We start from the raw sequence: 20,494 nt of genomic DNA on the forward strand, positions 1-20,494 counted from the left end.
GCCATCTAAGGGTTATCAACTCAAGTCATTAGAATCTAGCCCTAGGCTCTCAATGAACCACACCAGCACACGATAAAACAGGAGTGAGAAACATGATTTAACTTATTTGATGCTGCTCCAATCAAAACGTTATAGCTTCATGACTGCCAGATTAGAATTTACATGTATATATCTGGTGATCAATTCTGATTCAGTATTCAATACACATTTCAGTGAAATATGTTTGATGACTTTATTTGGATGGGACTTTTGAAATGAACATGAGTGGCTCAGTGGTTAGCACTGCTGCCTCATAGCACCAGGGTCCCATGTTCGATTCCAGCCTTGGGTGACTGTCTGTGTGGAGTTTGCACATTCTCCCAGGATTTCCTCCAGGTCCTCTGGTTTCCTCCCACATTCCAAAGATGTGCAGTTCAGGTGAACTGGCCATGCTAAATTGCCCCATAGTGCTAGGTCAATTAGTCAGAGGGAAATGGGTCTGGGTGGGTTACTCTTCGGAGGTTCAGTGTGGACTGGTTGGGCCGAAGGGCCTGTTTCCACACTGTAGGGAATCTAATCTTAAAAAATGCCCAGGAGTAATGACATCCATTCACAAAGTAAAATGTTATTACTGAACGCTTAATCTGCTTAGTGTGAATTTATGACTTTTCCTGAAGCTGACACTCACTGTGGTCTAACTTTGGACAGATAGCAAAATCTGGCAAGTAGTCGACCTGGTTAACGTAACTTGGATGAAATATTAATTTACAGAGGACAAAGCTAAATTGGCTGACAGGATATAATATGACAGCAGAGGTGCAGGAAGTGGTAGAATGTCAATTTGACTCAGGACATAAATGCATCTCACCACTTCCTGTAAATGCAGCTTATAGCTGTATTATATTTCCAACTCTTACCCTCTGCAAATCTCTCAAAAGCCCATCCCACATTACTGTGAGTAATTCAGTCTATTTTTAGACAAAAGCTTGTTACTGAAAGATTTTGCAGATAAAATTGTGAAAACTTTCCAACAGCAATTTTAAAGCGAGGTTTGTTCACTGTGAATAATCGAGACCTGATTTCCGAAATTAAGCTAGTACGTCGCTGATGCCTTGATACAAGTTGTATCTTTCAGGTGGCTAAAATCTGTGGCAGTCATATTCCTCTCCTTTAGGTTTTCTTTTAGGATCTAACTTGAGTTTTGGAATTCTGGCTGGCTCTGCTGGTATCACCTATGCCAATCCTCCTATCCCTCTCTGAGAACTTTGCAGACACATACAAATCAAAAAGAGAGGCTTCTATGCTCGCTCTAAGCAGAATTTTGGCGGAGAGGTAACACCTATTCTGACAAGTCCTGACGAACCTATCCCAACAGTCACTGCATCAGAGGTCAGATCAGTTTTCCTTTGTGTGAATCCAAGGAAAGTGATGGGACCAGACGGAGTGCCAGGCTGTGCACTCAGAGCATGCACAGATCAACTGGCAGAGGTCTTCTTGGACATCTCCAACCTCTCCCTGCAGCAGGCCACTGTCCCTGCCTGTTTCGAGAGGAACAACATCCTCCCTGTGCCTAAGGTGGCTCATGCAGCATGTCTCAATGACTACCACCCAGTGAGCCTAACTTCAATGGTCATGAAGTGCTTTGAAAGGCTGGTCATGGCATTAATCAACTCCAACCTCCCCACTACTCCTGACCTACTTCAATTTGCCTGTCGGACCAACCGATCCATGTCAGATGCCGTATCACTTGCCCTTCACTCCTCCCTAGAACATCTTGATACCAAGAACTGCTACGTAAGAATCCTACTCATTGACTACAGTTCAGCCTTCAACACTATTATCCCCTCGAGAGTGATTACTGAACTTAGTGACCTTGGACTAAACCCCACTCTCTGCAACTGGATCCTCAGTTTCCTGACCCACAGGCCACAATCAGTGAAGACTGGGGATAATATTTCACCCTCACTACACTCAACACTGGAGCCCCCCCAAGGGTGCGTACTCAGCCCCCTACTGTACTCATCGTATACCTATGAGTGCGTCACCAAATACCAGACTAATGCCATTTACAGGTTCGCTGATGACACCACCATAGTCGGTTGAATTTCAGATGGCGATGAAACAGACTACAGATGGGAGGTGGAAGACCTGGAAAAATGACACACTGAGAACAACCTAGCTCTCAATGCCAGCAAAACAAAGGAACTCATTACTGACATTCGGCAGGATGTTACTCATGCCCCCCTACATAGTAACAGTAGAGGTGGAACGAGTAGAGAGTGTCAAGCTCCTGTGAGTGGTCATCCACAACAAGCTTTCTTGGACTCATGTGGATGCACTAGTTACAAAGGCCCAACAATGTCTCTTCTTCCTCAGGCAGCTGAGGAAATTTGGCACGACACAAATGCCTTTGCCAACTTGTATAAGTGTGCCATCAAGAGCATTCTGTCTGGATGTATCACTATCTGGTATGGCAACTGCACCATTCAAGATCGGAGACAGTTACAGAGAGTGGTGAACTCAGCCCGGACAATCACAAAGGCCAACCTCCCATCTGCAGAATCCATCTACCAGGCCCACTGTCAAGGAAAGGCCACCAGCATTCTCAAAGATCCATCCCACCCTGGCAATGCTTTTCTACAACCTCTACCATCGGGGAGAAGGTACAGAAGCCTGAACACATGCACCAGCCGGTTTCACAACAGTTTCTACCCTACTGTTGTTAGAATACTGAATGGGCTCTCAAACTCTTACCATTTGCCTGTACCTGTGTTTTGGTTTTTGCCACTGTTTACCGATTATTTACTTATCTATTCTATTGAACTATGTGATCTGCCTGTATTGCTCTCAAGACAAAGCTTTTCACTGTACCTCGGTACACGTGACAATAAATTCAATTCAAAAGGGAAAAAGCAGAAGAAAAACATGAAATGTAACTCAAAGCAATTGTGAAGACAGACTGACTCTTAGCTCTTATAAGATCATAGCAGGTGTAGGACATTCCACTCTTCCAGCCTGCTCCACTATTCAAATCAGTTTGCGGTCTTAATTCAATTTTCCAGCCTGTCTCTAGATTCCCTGCGGATGAATCAACTTCATAAGGCATACAAGGACAACACTGAGAAACTTGTAACAAAGCAAATTCAAAAACAAAGTTTGGGAGAAGATTTGTAGCTCGGGTGTTCATTGTTGTGGTTCTGTTCGCCAAGCCGGGAATTTGTATACAAAGGTATACAGGAAAGCCACACACACACAGACCAAGTCCTAAACTACGAAAGCAACCACCCCAACACACACAAAAGAAGTTGCACCAAGACACTGTTCAAAAGGGCCACTGCAGTACACCATATCTGCAAAAAAAAGGAAGAAGAACATCTAACAATGTATTCGCCAAAAACTGATACCCACGCAATTTTATCAACAGATGCCTAAGGGAAAGACAACAGAATGAGGACATGCCACAGCCCAAAGGACTAGCCACACTACCATACATCAAAAACATTTCTGAACTGAAAGCCAGACTACTGCGACCACTAGGACTCATAACAGCACACAAACCAACAGCCACTCTCAGACAACTCACCAGGACGAAGACCCGATACCCAGCATGAGCGAAACCAATGTAGTGTACAAAATCCCATGCAAGGACTGCACAAAATACTACATCGGACAAACAAGACAGCTAATGATCCGCATCCATGAACACCAACTAGCCACGAAACACTTCAGCTTTCTTCATAAAACATTCCTTCCAGTCCAGGTAGCTTCCCAGTAAATCTCTGCACCCTCTCTGAAGCTTCTACATCATTCCTATAATGAAGTCACCAAAACTGAACACAATATTCCAAGGGTGGTCTAACGATGACTTTATAGAACTGCAGCATAACCTCACGAGTCTTAAACTCAATCCCCCGATAATGAAAGCCAACACACCATATGCCTTCTTAACAACCCTATCAACATGAGTGGCAACTTTGAGGGATCTATGGACATAGACCCCAAGATCCCTCTGCTCCTCCATGTTGCCAAGAATCCTCTCTTTAACCCTGTAATCTGCATTCAAATTCAAACTTCCAAAATTAATCACTTCACATTTTTCCAGGTTGAACTCTACTTGCCACTTCTCAGCCCAGCTCTGCATCCTGTCAATGTCCTGCTGCAACCGAGAACAGCCTTCCACACTATCCACAACTCCTCCAACCTTCGTGTCATCAGCAAACTTACTTAATCCACCCTTTCACTTTCTCGTCCAAGTCATTTATAAAAATCACAAGAGCAGAGATCTAAGAATAGATCTCTGTGGAACACCACTGGTCACCAAATTCCAGGCTGAATATTTTCCATCTACTACCACCCTTTGTCTTCTATGAGCCAGCCAATTCTGTATCCACACAGCCAAATTTTCCTGTATCCCATGCTTCCTTACTTTCTGAATGAGCCTATCACAGGAAGCCTTATCAAACACTTTGGAAAGTCCATGTACACCACATTCGCTGCTCTACCTTCATCAATGTGTTTTGTCACATCCTCAAAGATTCAATAAGGCTTGTGAGGTATGTCTTGCCCCTCAGAAAACCATGCTGACTATCTCTAATCAAATTATACTTCCCCAAATAGTAGAGACAAATCCCCTAACAATCTTATGCAGCAAAAGAAAGGGCACAGGATAATTCTGATGATGAACTAAGGTAATCTGCGTTGCCTTGCTTCAGTGATGCCATGGCATTTTTTCAATCACAGCAGCAGGCTGTATATTTGGCCTGTGTGTAGAGGCAGCAGTACAGTTCCTGCTTAGTGAAATGAACAGACAACTTTCGATTGTATACAATTCATAATGTGCTGCTTTCAAATTGGAATTACAGAGACCTTGACGACAAGGTTGTTACAGTTGATTTTTGGCACTGTAGAATTCGCCCTGCATAGTAAATAGAGCTGATTCAACACCACAATGCTTTGAACACAGAGAGGCTACTAATACAGATGAGATATGAATTAGTCAATTAAGCACTCTGCGTAAAAATTGTTTTCTAAGATGATCAGAGTGCACTACATATAAAAGGTATGAGGAAAGTACAATAGTTGGAAGCCCTTATGGATAATGTGTATGTATTAAGCTTATAACATGTTAGAGAATCATTGCTATCAAAGTGAGTTAGGCCTAACCACCAACGTGTCATGAGTTTCTTCCAACTACTTTGAAAATCCAATACTTCTCTATTCTCATAAATACCTAGCCAATCTCCCAACGTTTTACCCTCCATAGAGTCAAGGTCTGCCAAAACGTGCTAATGTCTTAGCTTTCTTCCTAATAACTGTGGAGGACACGTGTATCCTCCAGACATGAGCAGCTCAAGGCAGCAGCTCACAAGCCTTCATCATTCAAGGTCAATTAGGGAAGGGCAATAAAAGCTGGCCTAGTCAGCAATGCCCACAGTGCAAAAATTAAACAATGATACTGGCATTTTAACATAGTAAAGTAGCAACTGTCAGGTCTTACTATTAAATATTTCAACAACCAGAGTCTGTGACAGAGCTCATGGTCATGCTTTCCAAACAGCAGCCCCATAAACCACATCTCCTGCAAGTAAATATTATTTTTCTCTTCTGGCTACATGTGTACTTACTGGTGCCATTTCAGAAGTTTAAACAGACATGTAAAAGCCCAATTAACAACCTGTTACAAGGATTGGTGCTGGGTCCACTGCTTTTTGACATTTATATAAATGATTTGGATGTGAACATTGGAGATATGGTTAGCAAGTTTGCATCATCGTGGGCTGAAGGGCCTGTTCTGTGCTGTACTGTTCTATGTTCTATGTTCTATGTTCTCTGTGACACCAAAATTGGTGGCGTAGTGGACAACCAAGAAAGTTACCTCTGAGTACAACAGGACCTTGATCGGATGGACTGGTGGGCTGAAAGAGTGGCAGATGGGAATTTAATTTAGATAAGTGCAAGGTGCTGCATTTTAGAAAGGCAAATCAGAGCAGAACATATGTAATTTGTTCATTTGGATATCAGAGCAGGACCTATACACTTACACTTATCCGGCATTTGATTATCCAAATATCAGATCACCCGGCAAAATTGTAAGGTCCTGATGCTTGGCTATCCTCTGTTATCCAGCATTTGATTATCTAGAATTCAATTAATCGAACAAAATATCACCCGCCCCCATCATTTGGATAATCGAGGTTTCTGTGTATAAGGAACCTTCCAGAATTAGGGACCGGGGGGCTGCCATTTAAATTAAAAGGGTTCACCCCTATCCACGGTAGGTCTTGGAATGTAGCCCCTGTGGATATCGGGGGGGACTACTGTGCAGGGCATTTAGCAGAGCATATTCTAAGTAAGACAATTTAAACTATCAACTACATATGGTACTGCTTGCACACTGTCTGTGGATGGCTCAGGCTCAGAAACTATTTGTTTGTCAAACCACATCAGCAAAGTAGGAGTGGAGAAGGTAGACTGAACACATTCCTGATAAAGGGCATATGCCCGAAACATCAACTCTCCTGCTCCTCTGAAGGTGCCTGACCTGCTGTGCTTTCCCAGCGCCACACTTTTCAACTCTGGCTGTCCAGCATCTGCAGTCCTCACTTTCTCTCATACTGCGAACAGAGTCAAATTACCCTGATTCATACTCGTCAGCATTATAAAAAAACTTCCAGCTACACAAGAGCCAGGTGAGGGCAGGATCAGGCTCATAGTGATGTCCTCCACTCTGCAGCAGGACAAGGGTCCTCCATAAATAACATCTACTTGGATAACATGCTGGACAGTCTGTGAATTGCACCGTAAGATAGGGAAAAGCTGAGAAGAAGTAAAACCCAAAACGTTTTCAAACAAGGACAAATTTGCCAATAGAAAGTACAATGCATGTTCCACACTAATGTTCATTGATACAACGTATAGTATTGCCAACAGCAACTGTAGACGCAACTAATTCTGCCTAACTATGCTGCCTACACTTGTGAACCAATAAAATCTAATTTGAGGCTGAAAAATTAGTTTTGCTCACTCCCTGTGCCCACATTTTAATATCTCCCATCACTTTAATGTGAATAAACCTATCCACAAAAGTAATCGCACTTCTCTTTTAGTGTTACAACAGACAGCAAACATTCTGATGGCTGGTTCAATTTTACAAGAATTCAGAATCGCAGAATGGTGACAAGCACAGCAGTTCATCTGGCCTGCCACATTAGTACAACTGCATCTCAGCTAGTCTCGTTCCATTCCCCTTCCACATAGTCCAGCAAATCACTTTCTTCAGATGTCTACTTAGCCGGCTTTTGAAAAACCAGTTGAATCTGCTTCCATCAGACTCTTAGGCATTGCATTCCAGTACCTATCACTAACTGGACTTCTCCCCCATGTCACCAGTGCCTCTTTTGCCTGTCACCTGAAATTGACAGTGCCAGTTCTGACCATTCTGTCAATGGAATGGTCTTGCCTAACCCATTCTGTCCACAACTCATGATTTTCAGCATGTTTGTCAAAGTTCCTTGCTTCTCTAAAGAGAACACCAGTAGCTTCCCCAATCTGCCCCCTCAGCTGTCCCTCATTCCTAAAACCACTCATAAATCTTTGGAATTCCAATCTTCTCTTAAGAAATTGGACATTATTTCAACTGAGCCTGAATCAAAGCTTTATAAACATTCATCAGAACCGCCTTGCTTTTGTACTCTCTGCTCCAATTTACAATCTCAAACTTTACTGACTACTAACCTGCCCTGTCACCTTCAATATTTTGTACATGTATACTGACAGGCAGGGCTTAGAACAGGAGGTACATCAAGACCCAATAACTGGAACCCAGTGTGACAGGGATCTGCTCTGCTGGAGACAGGATAGTGGTCTCATCACCAGAGCTTTCCAACAAGCACCAAGACATCACTTGGTTGGTGACAAGGAGGACACTACCTGCAAGATCCTTCATGCCCATCTGGACACTCAGTGCCTCTGTATGCTGCTCTCAAAGCAGCTGGGGATGGAAACAAACTCTCACACATCTCCTCCTGGAGTGTGCCTTTGCAAAGGAGATCTGAAGACAGACGCAGTGGTTTTTGTCAAGGTTTGTCCTGAGCAGCTTTATATTATAGGACTCCGTGCTCTGTTCCCCAGGACACACGCAGAGACAAACATCAACTGCGCCCGGAGGATCACCAACTTGGTGAAAGACACTTTGCTCTGCCCAAAACTTGTTGGGCTTCCAGAGCAAGGAGTTGATCTTGACTAAGTGTTGCAGACTGGCACATTCCCTGGTCCATGATTATGTACTGAAGGACACAGTAAATCTTGGGGCATTTGGAGCCAAGGTTCAGTGGGGGGGGGGGGGACACCTACCATCTCAGGTCTGTCTGACAAAGTCCAATGGGGGCCCATTCAGTTATCGGTCCCTCCCGGCCCCTCAAATGTATGTAAATATAGTCTTGTATAAGAAAGGCAGGCTTTGGGTTTGTTTGTTCTCCACATGCAAAGTGTGTGCAGACTCAATCTGCTCTAGTGACTATGTATATAAAGATATTTCTGGGAATAAAGTATAGTTATTAATAATTATTATTTCTGTTCTGGACATGGTAGGACCCTGACAGGCAGCAACAAGGTGCATGATTTCTCTCCCAGCTCCTGCCCAAGGGTCTCTATTCAGCATCCAGCTTAGTACTGCACCCTTCATTTAAAGGTGGAAGTGGGTACTGGAGATTAGAATCAAGACTAGAGTGGTGCTGGAAAAGCACAGCAGGTCAGGCAGCATCGAAGGAATAGATAGTCAGACATTTCGGGCAAAAGCCCTTCATCAGGAATGATCATTCCTGAAGAAGGACTTTTGCCCGAAACGTCGATTTTCCTGCTCCTCGGATGCTGCCTGACCTGCTGTGCTTTCCCGCACCACTCTAATCTTGACCCTTGACTTAATACTGGCTCCCTTCATTCTTCCTATCAAAATGAATTTCACCTTTTCATCTGCCAGGTGGCTGATCATCCCAGTACCTCATGTCCTCCCGAAGTTTGTATATAATCACAATACTTGAGATTTTGTGCAATCTACAAATTTTAAAATGCACACTGCACATCAGAGTCTGCAATCCATATAGGCATTGGTCCTCATGCTGACTCTTGGAAACCCCCACTATATACCTGCTTCCAGTCAAAAAAAATCACTCTCTCTCCATGGCACAGCTTCTTGTCACTTCGTGTCCGTACTATCACCTTCCCTTTTGTTTCACAGGCTTCAATTATTCCCGTCATTTTTATTGCTTCTTTGACTTTGTTCCTCCAGTCCCATATCGGACAATGGGACAATTCACCAGTCACTTGGATATGTTTAAATTAATATGGAGAGTAAAAACCTTAAACGTTATTTGTTTTTTAAAAAGCTTGCACTCCATAATTAATCCTTTAATACAGCATTCTGCACTTTGTTGAGGCATATGTTAACACATTTCCACACAGCTATTTGCCCCTCCACCTTGCTGACTTTATTCATCAAACATTAATATATACCTACTATAAACCTAATATAGATTTTACTGCCTTGCCTTCACTGCCAGCCCAAATACCTTACTATTCTTATTCCCCTTCTCCCAGTTCTTCCCGCAACGCGTTTATCCGTCCTTGTGCTACACCCTTGCTCCTCCCCAATTATCAGGTTAGTGCAAGGTTTGTCGCTCAGGTTGAGGTTTAGGGTGTAGGTTTGGTCACTGAGCTGTAGGTTTGATATCCAGACGTTTCATTACCTGGCTAGGTAACATCATCAGTGGCGACCTCCAAGTGAAGCAAAGCTGTTGTCTCCTGCTTTCCATTTATGTCTTTCTCCTGGATGGGGTTCGTGGTGATGTCATTTCCTGATCATTTTCTGAGGGGTTGATAGATGGCATCTAGATCTATGTGTTTGTTTATGGCGTTGTGGTTGCAGTGCCAGGCCTCTAGGAATTCTCTGGCATGTCTGGGACAGGCTAAGCAAAGACATGCCAGAGAATTCCTAGAGGCCTGGCACTCCAACCACAACGCCATAAACAAACACATAGATCTAGATGCCATCTCTCAACCCCTCAGAAAACGAACAGGAAATGACATCACCACAAACCCCAGGAACCCCATCCAGGAGAAAGATATAAACAGAAAGCAGGAGACAACAGCTTCGCTTCACTTGGAGGTCGCCACTGATGATGTTACCTAGCCAGGTAATGAAACGTCTGGATATCAAACCGACAGCTCAGCGAGCAAACCTACACCCTAAATATCAGGTTAGTCTAAATCCTCCCACAAACACCAGCAAACCATATGTGAAGATATTGGTCTGGCTATTGAGTTGTAATCTGGGCAGCACGTACGCCTCCTCCGGAACCAGTCCGAACATTTCCAGATTCAAGGGTTACCTTCTTATGCCATTTCTCCAGCTACCAATGTGTCTCCTTTATCCTAATTCGACAGTAACACAAACACTACTGGCGATTACTATCTTTGGAGGGCCAGCTTGCTAACCTCTTTCCTAGTTTTAATCAAATAAGGTTACAGAGGAATATTACACAATGTGAGAACGAATGCTTTGGTGTTCAGAGGCAGAAAACTGAATTGAAATATTTATATTCAATTACATTAGTCATTAAATCTACATAACTGGCATCACCACACAATATTTTGTCCCATAGCAAAATGTCAAATTCTCATGACCACCCACCAAAGCCATTTGTTAATTGCATGTAAAACATGATAGAAAAGGGGTTGAATGTAACTTCACCTGCTTTGACAAAGCTTAAAGGTAACAATTCAGTTTTGGAAATGATTCTGTGTGAAGCTAAATGGATAATAGATTCACTGTATAAATATAAATCCATAATTCTGGGCTGAATCTTACCACGTTTTGGCAAAGTGTAATTTTCATCAAGTTTTATGGAGGGATTCTGAGAGGGTGAGCAGGTTTTCTCATGCTATCATCCCAAACTGACCTTATTAATCACATACCATGCCTGATTCTGCCACTCACTGTAACTTTTTAATTAAAATGTATCAGTTTTGAAAAACCTGAAGAATTTAATATATTTGTTTAAAACTTACTGGAATAGCAAACCTATGGGGCAACTTTTTTTTAAAAACACAGAGGGTGGTACGTATACGGAATGAACTGCCAACAGAAGTGGTTGAGGTGAGTACATTAACAACATTTAAAAGGCATTTGGATAAATACATGGACAGAAAGGTTTCGGAGGATATGGGCTAAGTGCAGGGAAATAGGGCTAAGTGTGGATGGACATTTTGGTTGACATGGACCAGTTTGGACCAAAGGATCTGCCTCTGTGCTGTTAGACTCTATGAAATCAGAAGCTAAATTACTGCAGTAATTTCTTGAACACAGCAATAAAAACTAACCAATTACAATTAAAACAATCAAGGAGGTCCTTAAAACCATGTTTCTCTCTCTCTCTCTCTCTTTCCCCCCCCACCACTTTAATTTACTTCCAAACAATATTTCACAGTACCAGATGGTACTGAAATACCATCAGTTCTCTCCAGCACATCCAATGCCAGGTTTCAGTACTGAATGATCTGAAATTTTCTCCACTTTTTAGAAAGACTGAAGCCATCATCAAACACTGTTCCCCTCTCTAGCGATTGTTTGAGGATGAACCAAATTGCTTGCAAACTTGGTGTCCCATTTGACACTGAGGTAAGCTTTTAACCACAGATCAACATGATCTCAAAGACATCAACTTCCTCCTCTAAAACTGTCAGACCATGACCATATCAATTGACAGATGCTGAAACCCCAATTTCAGCACACTTTGTTGAACTTTTACCTTTATTACTTTATTTTTCCACTTAATACGAAGAAGTTAAAAGTTAAATATCTTTATTTTTCTACTTTAACTAAGAACAGTAATTACTTTACTTTCTCTATGTTATTACTTGCACATAAGTTTTGTACCTAGATACCTTCATACCTAAAATGGCACCATGTAAGGCAGCACTATACACTTTTCACTGTATTCCTATACTTCTGTACTTGAGCATACATGACAATAAAGCTTAAATCTTAAATCCAGTTTCAGTTTTTGTTATCTTGATTGTTGGGAGGACATTGGAATAATCAGTCTCTAATGTCCCACTTTCCATAAAGAGAAGCACATCCAAAATACTATTGGCTGCATTTGAACTTGCATAAAGTCCCATTCATACAGCGTTTTTACTGGTCTCCACTGGTTCCAGGTCCAGTCTGTCTCACCCTTCCTGACTTGAAGCATATTAATTCAGAGTTACTTATGGATTGCATGGAACTTAAATTAATTCTAGGTGGAGGTTCCATGAATATATCTGTCTTCAACAATGGAGAAGACCAGTATTTCAGCGCTGAACACAAGGCTGAAATATCTGCAACCATCTTCAGCCAGAAATGCTTGGTGGATGAACCATCTTGGGAGCTTTCTCAGATCCCCAGCAACAGAGATGCCAGTCTTCAATTAAACTCTCTCCACATGATATCAGCAAGTCCTGAAGCACTGGACACTGCAAAGGTGACAAGTCGTAACATCAATCCAAAGATGTGCAGGTCAGGTAAATTGGCCATGCTAAATTGCCCGTAGTGTTAGGTGCATTAGTCAGAGGGAAATGGGTCTGGTTGGGTTACTCTTCGGTGGGTTGGTGTGGACTTGTTAGGCCGAAAGGCCTGTTTTCACACTGTAGGGAATCTAATCTAATCTAATCATCACAACACTGGCACTAAAGACCTATACTCCAGAATTTGCCCAACCCCTCGATGAGCAGTCCCTGCACAGCATCTACTTGGCAAACTGCCAGGTTATGTCCTGTCCACAGAAAGCAGTAAAAAATCCAATTGTCACTTACTTCCTAAATCAGCCTCCTTTCACTCATTAGTAAAATGATGGAAGTCAACAGCACTACTAAGCATCATTTGCACAACAACAGCTTTCCTACCAATGGTCAGTTTGGGTTCCACTGGGATCACAACTCCTGACCTAAACTGGAGAGTCATCACTGGACTCCAAACGTTAACTCTGCTTTCTTGCTACAGCTGCTGCCAGACCTGCTGAGTTGTCCCAAGCAATTTCTGTTTTTGTGATGATAATTTCATGATCACCACTGAGATGTGGTTTTAATTTCAGATTTGTAAATTAAATTCAAAGTCCACCAACTGCCATGGGGGACCAGAACCAAAGCCCCTGGGTTAGGAGTCCTGTGACATTATCACTGTCACTTGCTCCCCATACCACATAATGCAGCACATCTTCCCCTTTAGGGTCAGGGGAAGAAAGAGCTTTTACTTCAATGCATATCATCAAACAGCATTCCAACAAAACTAACAAGTTAGTCAAACTAACAGCAACTCCAGCATGCATATTTGCTCATTTATATGCACTACTCAAACTTGGTAAATGGAGTAGGCTGTGTATACAATAGAGAGAGAGAGAGAGAGAGAGAGAGAGAGAGAGAGAGAGGGGTTTGGCGTGGACGGACAGCACAAGAGAGAGAAGACACACACACACAGAAGACACAGGCAGGAGTGTGTCTCCGAGACAACGCAAGGCTTTACAACTCCACATTAATTCCCCTGAAGGATCAAATGCTTTCTTGAGGGAGAAAAAAAGAATGTTCCACAGTCAAACTGGTTTACCAACAGTACAAAGCTAACAATTAATTCACTCTCATTTACGATCTTTTGGTTGTTTGTAAACCATAGGTTTATGAATGCTCTAATTATATGATCAAGCTCCCAAGCAGTTGAATTAAACATCCATTGTAATGTTGAGCCATACAAACCACAGATTATATAAATTGTAGATTAATCTCGATCCAGACTGCCATCCGGCAAGTGCTGTTGGAAAATGTGTGGACATACGTCAAGGAAGGAAGGAAGGGTAATATTGTCCTGTGTTGGAAAGCTTCCTATGGCACTCATTATCAAAGTTTACAAAGAACCAGAAGACATACTGCTCCTTATTGAGCCTCTGAAAGTTTGTGTTTTCAACTGAGGTGTGGAAGAAACAGAAAAGTTGAAGACAAGATTTCTTTTATCTCTTCCCTTTACCTGGAACTATTCATTTAAAGAATGGCTATTTTTAAGCATGTGTAGATCACATGTTGTATTAATGCTGATTTTGTCTTTCAGTGTAAATTCATATCTGCCAATCTTGTCTGGATCAAGATAACTTTCTGCAGTAACTCTTGTGACAGCGATACTGATGTCCTTTAACATAATTCTACTGTCACAAGCTGAAAGTAGTACACTCAAGGTTTGGGAATTTACGTTAGCTCCCCAAACATTAGATTTTCTTAAATAAATAGGTTTTTTTGTATCAATCTAAAATCTTTTACAATTTGCCTGGACTTAACAGTCACTTAAACTTGTTTATCCAGAAAACTGTGCAATTGAACCAAACATACACGTTACAGTAGTCACAGTCAACACAGTTCTCAAAATTAAACAGAACACTTTGGGATTGCTTGACGTTTTCTCAAGTGTGGAAATGGACACATCCTCCTTTTACTGAACATATTTCCTTTTATCAACATCAAACCATTGCTTGCCACTGAAGTAAATAATTGGTCACTTTACATAAATATTGCAAGAAGCTGCATATAAATAGATGCACCGATAAAACTACACAAAGGTTATAATCCTGAACAAAACTCAAAACTTTGAATAACTACTTCCGCTGCCGGATCCCATTAGAAAGCTCAACTATTCTCTCACACAGTTTAGTCTTGAGCCTAAGCTAAACCTAAACTTGCACTGCATTCTTACTACTGTGAACATGCCAAGATGTCGCTTGGAACTGTGGTGGGAGGTAAATCAAACAAAGAAAACTTTGAAAACCCATAGGGAGGCTGACTGCAGGCCAAAGTGAAAGAAACATTGGAAAAGGAAGAGATTCAGTAAGCCCAATATATAAGCTTGTAAATGTATGTTGTATCATCTGTTACAAAGTATATTTTATCCAGCACTGACTAAAATCACAATGGTTGAGATGAAAAAGGATTGATCACAGGACGGAATAAGAACAGGGAGGTTACACTGAAACAATAAGACATTAGTTAGGCTGTTGCTAAAGCAGGTGGATTGGTTAGTTCAGTTGGTGGACGACTGGTTTGCAATGGAGGGTGACGTTAACTGCACAGGTTCAATTTCTATGCAGGTGAGGTCACCATGAAGGTCCCACCTTCTCAACCTCACCTGAGGCGTGGTGACCCTCAAGATAAAACGACAAAGTCATCTCTCTCTAACATGGAGTCTAATGCACCTAGATGGTCATTGCTGATGAACAGCCCTGGGAGATAGCTGTAGAATAAACACAAGAGAAAACCAGAAGAATCCAAGCTCTTAATGGCAGATCAAGCTAAAGAATTTCCAATTCTCAAGACCTCAGAAAGCAGATAAAAACACAGCAGGAACCAGATTCAGTCACCTCAGATCCGGTAGGCCATGTCGACATGCCATCTCCTGCCAGGCACCCACATAGGATAGCTGCGACACAAACTTCTCCAAATAAAAAACTTCACACAAAGGCTCCTGCATCAGGTCTCTACAGTAAGTATCCTTATTGGTCTGAGTAACCACCAAGAGTTCTGTTTCTCATATTACAGTAGGATGTTAAGGCACTGGAACAGGTACTGCACTGGAAATGTCTGAACATGTTGACAAGAATGGAGAAGTCTAGCTATAAGGAAGGACTGGAAAAGCTGCCTTCTTTTTTTCTTTGAAACAGAACAAGTCATGGGTTTGGAAGCTGCTGTAAAGAAGGCTCAACAAATTGCTTTTGCAGTGCATTTTGCACATGACACTCATTGCTGCTGCTATGCATGGGTAGTGGAGCAGATGCTTGATGTGGCAGTCTAATGGACTGCTTTGTCCTGAATGCTATCAAGCTTCTTAAATACTGTTAGAACTGTTGTCAATGCAGCAGGTGGAGAGTATCCCTTCACACTTATAAACACAGATGCGATCAGTGCTGAACAACGGTCAAACAAGACAAACATCCTCCTGAAGATTTGAGTGTTGGAATAGCTTAAAAATTTTCTTTCCCTCAATGTTCCCTCATACAAAGGAAGGAGATCGGGGTTCTCAGAAGCTAATCATCTCAGCCCCAAGATGCTGATACAGGACTTCCTCAGGAGTAGAGCCCTAGGCCTCAGCATCTTCAGCTGCTTCATCAATGACCCTCTACCTACAATAATATCAGAAGCAAGGATGTTCCTTGATGATTGCCCATTGTTCAGTACAGTTTCTGACTCAAATACCGAAGCAGTCCTTGTCTAGATAGAGCAAGCCTGGACAACATTCATGCTTGGGAGAGGTGTCATCCCCATTCCCCCCTCAGTCGAAGCAAAATGCTCAGAGACACAGTATAGTTTTACCTCCTTCATCTTTATTTCGGGTCCTGGAGGGAGACAGATCTATCACCCATGTGGACAGAGACATGAGTTCTCGGTCTTCTCTCTCGGACAGCAGTTTCTTAATGAATTATATCATCATTTACAGGGAGGAGCATCCAGACATGGCAACATCTATATTGGTGGGGTGACCGTTACAATCAGCAAGCATCAACAGTAAAGATTAAGCCATCTGCTGTTACACAATGAATGTTCTTAACCTTAACAGAATAATACTTTTCACCTTGTTAATCAAGCTTATATACTGAACGCTTCCAATATTGTTAAATGACTCTAGATAATGAATGCTTTTCCACCTTTTTAACCCATTACCCTTGCCTCCAGCACCCCATGGTTAACTGCAAGTTCGTATCTGATCTCTGTTCAGCTGAACCTCTTGTTTCACAAAACTCAGAACTTAACTCTTTCCCTATCTGCTCATACCCTATACACATTCTCATTCCCTCCTTTTATAATTTCATGATAACCACCTAGATGGCACAACCAGATTTCATAAGACTCAAACAGCCAGTATTTAAGCAAGTTATTGACATACAGCATATAATGATTATAACAAAACAAAATTACTTGTCTGTTAGAGTAAATAGATTGTGAAGAATCCTCCCTTGTAGAAAAATTCACGAGCAAAGTTCTTAAATCTACTATCCTTAGTGACCACTCCATCCCCTCCAAGTCGAGTGGGAACAAGCCAGTTCTCCAAAATCTCCTTCAGTAAAGTCCAACCTGAAAACAAAATTTAGTCTGTCCTTGTGCATCACTCCACATAAAAATTGTATTCCTTGGATAAGGGCAGTTAAATGCATAACAAAACTGACGAGACTTCCATCCTTCCGGAGTGTGCAGCAGCTGCACTAGCAGCAGTAGGCTAGGTAAACACAGTATTCTTTGCTGGTTCTGCTCTTGTTATGTTGTTAAAGGTAACAAAGCCAATGGCTGTTTTGATGTTAGCTTGATCAGTGAACTGTCGTATCCCTTAAATGATCGAAACAGAAGGTAAAGCTCACGTGGTTTAATATCCGTAGGAAGGCCACAGACAAAAAGCATACCGACCTCCTCTTCACTGTTGTTATTGTTGGACCTGTTGGACTATAACCTGGTGTTGAGATTTTTAACTTCACTGTTGTTAGCTTCTTCACTTTTCATGCTCATGACTGGGGAGCTGATTGAATCCATTGGATCAGGTTGTGGAGGGGTGGGATGTGGTCTGAAGGTGAGCTTTATCTGTGAATGGAAAAACTCTAGAGACGATGTTAGCTACTGAAAGTATCTTTGCATTTCCTCTCTCATCCCTTCCTTGCCAAGGTGGTTATCAGTATAAGACAGTCAAACATTTCACTACACTAAGTTGTGTTTGCCCATTTCAACATTCTTTGAATCCTTGAAGTCTGTTCTGCAGTTCATTATTTATGACATTATCAAGTTTTACACAATCCATAAACTTCTAAATTGTACTGCCTAAACAAGTTAGCCAATTATAAACAACAATCAATAGTCCTAAAATCAAATGGCACAACTTACATTGAAATTTTCCTTTCTCACCCAAGTATTAGTACAACCTTAGTTTCAGTGTTTCTTGTTTTTTTGCATTCTCTCACTGAAAGCGCACTGACAAAAAGAGTGTGTCCTCGCAGTGGACCATATGATGGTGCAGTCCAAGCTACTCTCTTCCCCCAGAACAAAAACTTGCAGAGCTTCAAGTTTCACCACTAGGTGACTTTAATCCCTTTCTCACTTTACTCCTCATGGGGGGCTCAAACCCCAACCAAATACAGAACACTCGAAACCCACTTAAACCCAGAGAACTAATTTCAATTAAACACAGAATTCAAACCCCACTTAAAAACAGAGAGCTAGAACCTTGCTTAAACACAGAGAGAGCTCAAACCTCAGCACAGTGCAGAGGGCTCGAACCTCTAATTAACCCACCCAAGGGACTTGAACCCCAATACAGCACAGAGGACTCGACCCTCAATTAAACCCTCCCAGGGACTTGAACCTTAATTATGCGGCCCGAAGGGACACGAACCACAATACCATGCAGAGGACTCAAACTTCAATTACACCCACCAACCTTTAATACAGCGCAGACCCTTTGTTCGCCGGCGTGCTTGCGAAACTGTGTTTCTCAACTGAACTAACCACTGTTCGAGGAATCCGTAGAATAGAGTGCAATCAAGCGAGGGGACTGTCGCTAGCACACAAGAATATCGAGAGGGACCAAGGAATCATACCTTGTGGGCCCACCCATCTTGAGACGCCAATGTTCCGGATGGCCGCTGACACCAATCGTAAGTATTCGTTTGGATCCTGCCAACTACACCAATATTGTTGTCCTGTTCCCCCTCAGTCAAAGCAAAATGCTCAGAGACACAGGGCAGTTTTACCTCCTTTGCCTTTATTCCAGGCCCTGGAGGGAGAGAGAACTATCGCCCATGTGCACAGAGACATGAGTTCTCGGTCTTTTCTCGAACAACAGTTTCTTGATGAATTATATAGTAATTTTACAGGGAGGAACATTCAGATAAGGCAACATATATATTGATTGGGTGACCGTTACAATCAGCAAGCATCAACAGTAAAGATTAAGCCATCTGCTGTTACACAATGAATGTTCTTATCCTTAACTGGCTTCACATAATGAATATTTTTCACCTTGTTAATTGACCTTACATGCTGAACGCTTCCTATATTGTTAAATGGTTCTACATAATGAATGCTTTTCCACCTTATTAATCCATTACTCTTGCCTCCAGCACCCCATTGTTAACTGCAAGGTCTTATCTAATCGGAGTCATGTTCAGCTGAACCTCGTTTCACAAAACTCAGAACTTAACTCTTCCTCTACCTGCTCATACCATATACACATTCTCAGAGTTAGTGGCAATTAACCAGCAAACATCATTCACATCACCTAAGTGTCAAGCAATGGTCATCTCCAATGAGAGAGAATCTAATTATTTCCCTATATACAAATACAGTACAGTTACAGGAATAGGTGAGAGGCTGACAACTTTACAGCCAAATAATTCACATTCTGACTGCCTAACAAAGCACAAGTCAAGAGCACAGTGGAATAACTGCAAATTGACAGGACACAAGCAGATCAAACAACACTCAAAGTTTGACGCCATCGAGGATTAAGCAGCCCATTTGATTGGTACCCCATCCATTACTGACACAGTGGCTGCAATGTATACCATTTACAATATGCAGTGGTTCAACAAGTCAGCACATCATCCCTTCTCCAGGGCAACGAGGGATGGGCAACAAATGTCAGCTTAGCCAACAAACCAGCTTTATCTTTTGTGAATGAATTTTAAAAAAGACCTGAATGCATACAAGGCTCAACTTCAGAATCTGTAAATGACAAAACACAGGAGCAACCAGAATGGACGCAAGTTGTGATTGCTGAAGGAGCAGACAAGTGGCATGTGGAATTTAATGAGAAGTGAGAAATGAAATTATGCAGGTGACAAGAATAAGGGCTAGCAATATAAATAAAATTCACATTTCCAAAGAGGGAGAAGGAGCAGAGGGCCCTGTGGATGTATCGGCATCAATTGTTGATGGTGGCAGGACAGGTTGAGAAAATGATCAAAAGTGCTGACAGAATCTTTGGCTTTATAACAAAGATTACAAAAGCAAGGAAGTTACGCTGAACACCCACTTGCCCTCAACTGGCGCAGTATTCAATTCTGGGTTCTTCAGGAAAGCCTTTAGAAAGGGTGTTGAATATTAAATTAGAAGGACTTCAGTTAAATAAATAGAATGGAGAAGCTGGGGATGTTTTCCTTAAAAAAGGTTGGGAAGAGAATTAATTGAGGTTTTTAAAACCTTGAGGTCAAAACAGCAGAATACAAGAAACTACTTTCACCAATGCAAGAGCCATGAAACAGAGCATATGGATTTAAAGCAACTGACAAAATGCAATAGAAGGAAAAGTATTTTACACAATAGATGACTAGGATTGAAACAAACTGCTTGAGTGTGTGATGGAGGCAATTCAATTATGAATCTCAAATGGTGTTTCATAAAGAGATGAATGTTCAGGAATAAAGGGCAAAGAAATGGATCTTGCTAAATTGTTCTGAATGCCAGGACA

General features: G+C 41.9%; 1 protein-coding gene across 1 annotated transcript in view; it reads right to left on the reverse strand.

The window, feature by feature from the left end:
• The window catches only part of LOC140458473 (ras-related protein Rab-8B), a 68,818-nt gene that overhangs the window by 29,394 nt on the left and 18,930 nt on the right, over positions 1–20,494 (reverse strand). The window lies entirely within an intron of this gene.

The sequence above is a fragment of the Chiloscyllium punctatum genome, chromosome 33 (genome assembly GCF_047496795.1).
Source record: "Chiloscyllium punctatum isolate Juve2018m chromosome 33, sChiPun1.3, whole genome shotgun sequence".
Lineage (NCBI taxonomy): Eukaryota > Metazoa > Chordata > Chondrichthyes > Orectolobiformes > Hemiscylliidae > Chiloscyllium > Chiloscyllium punctatum.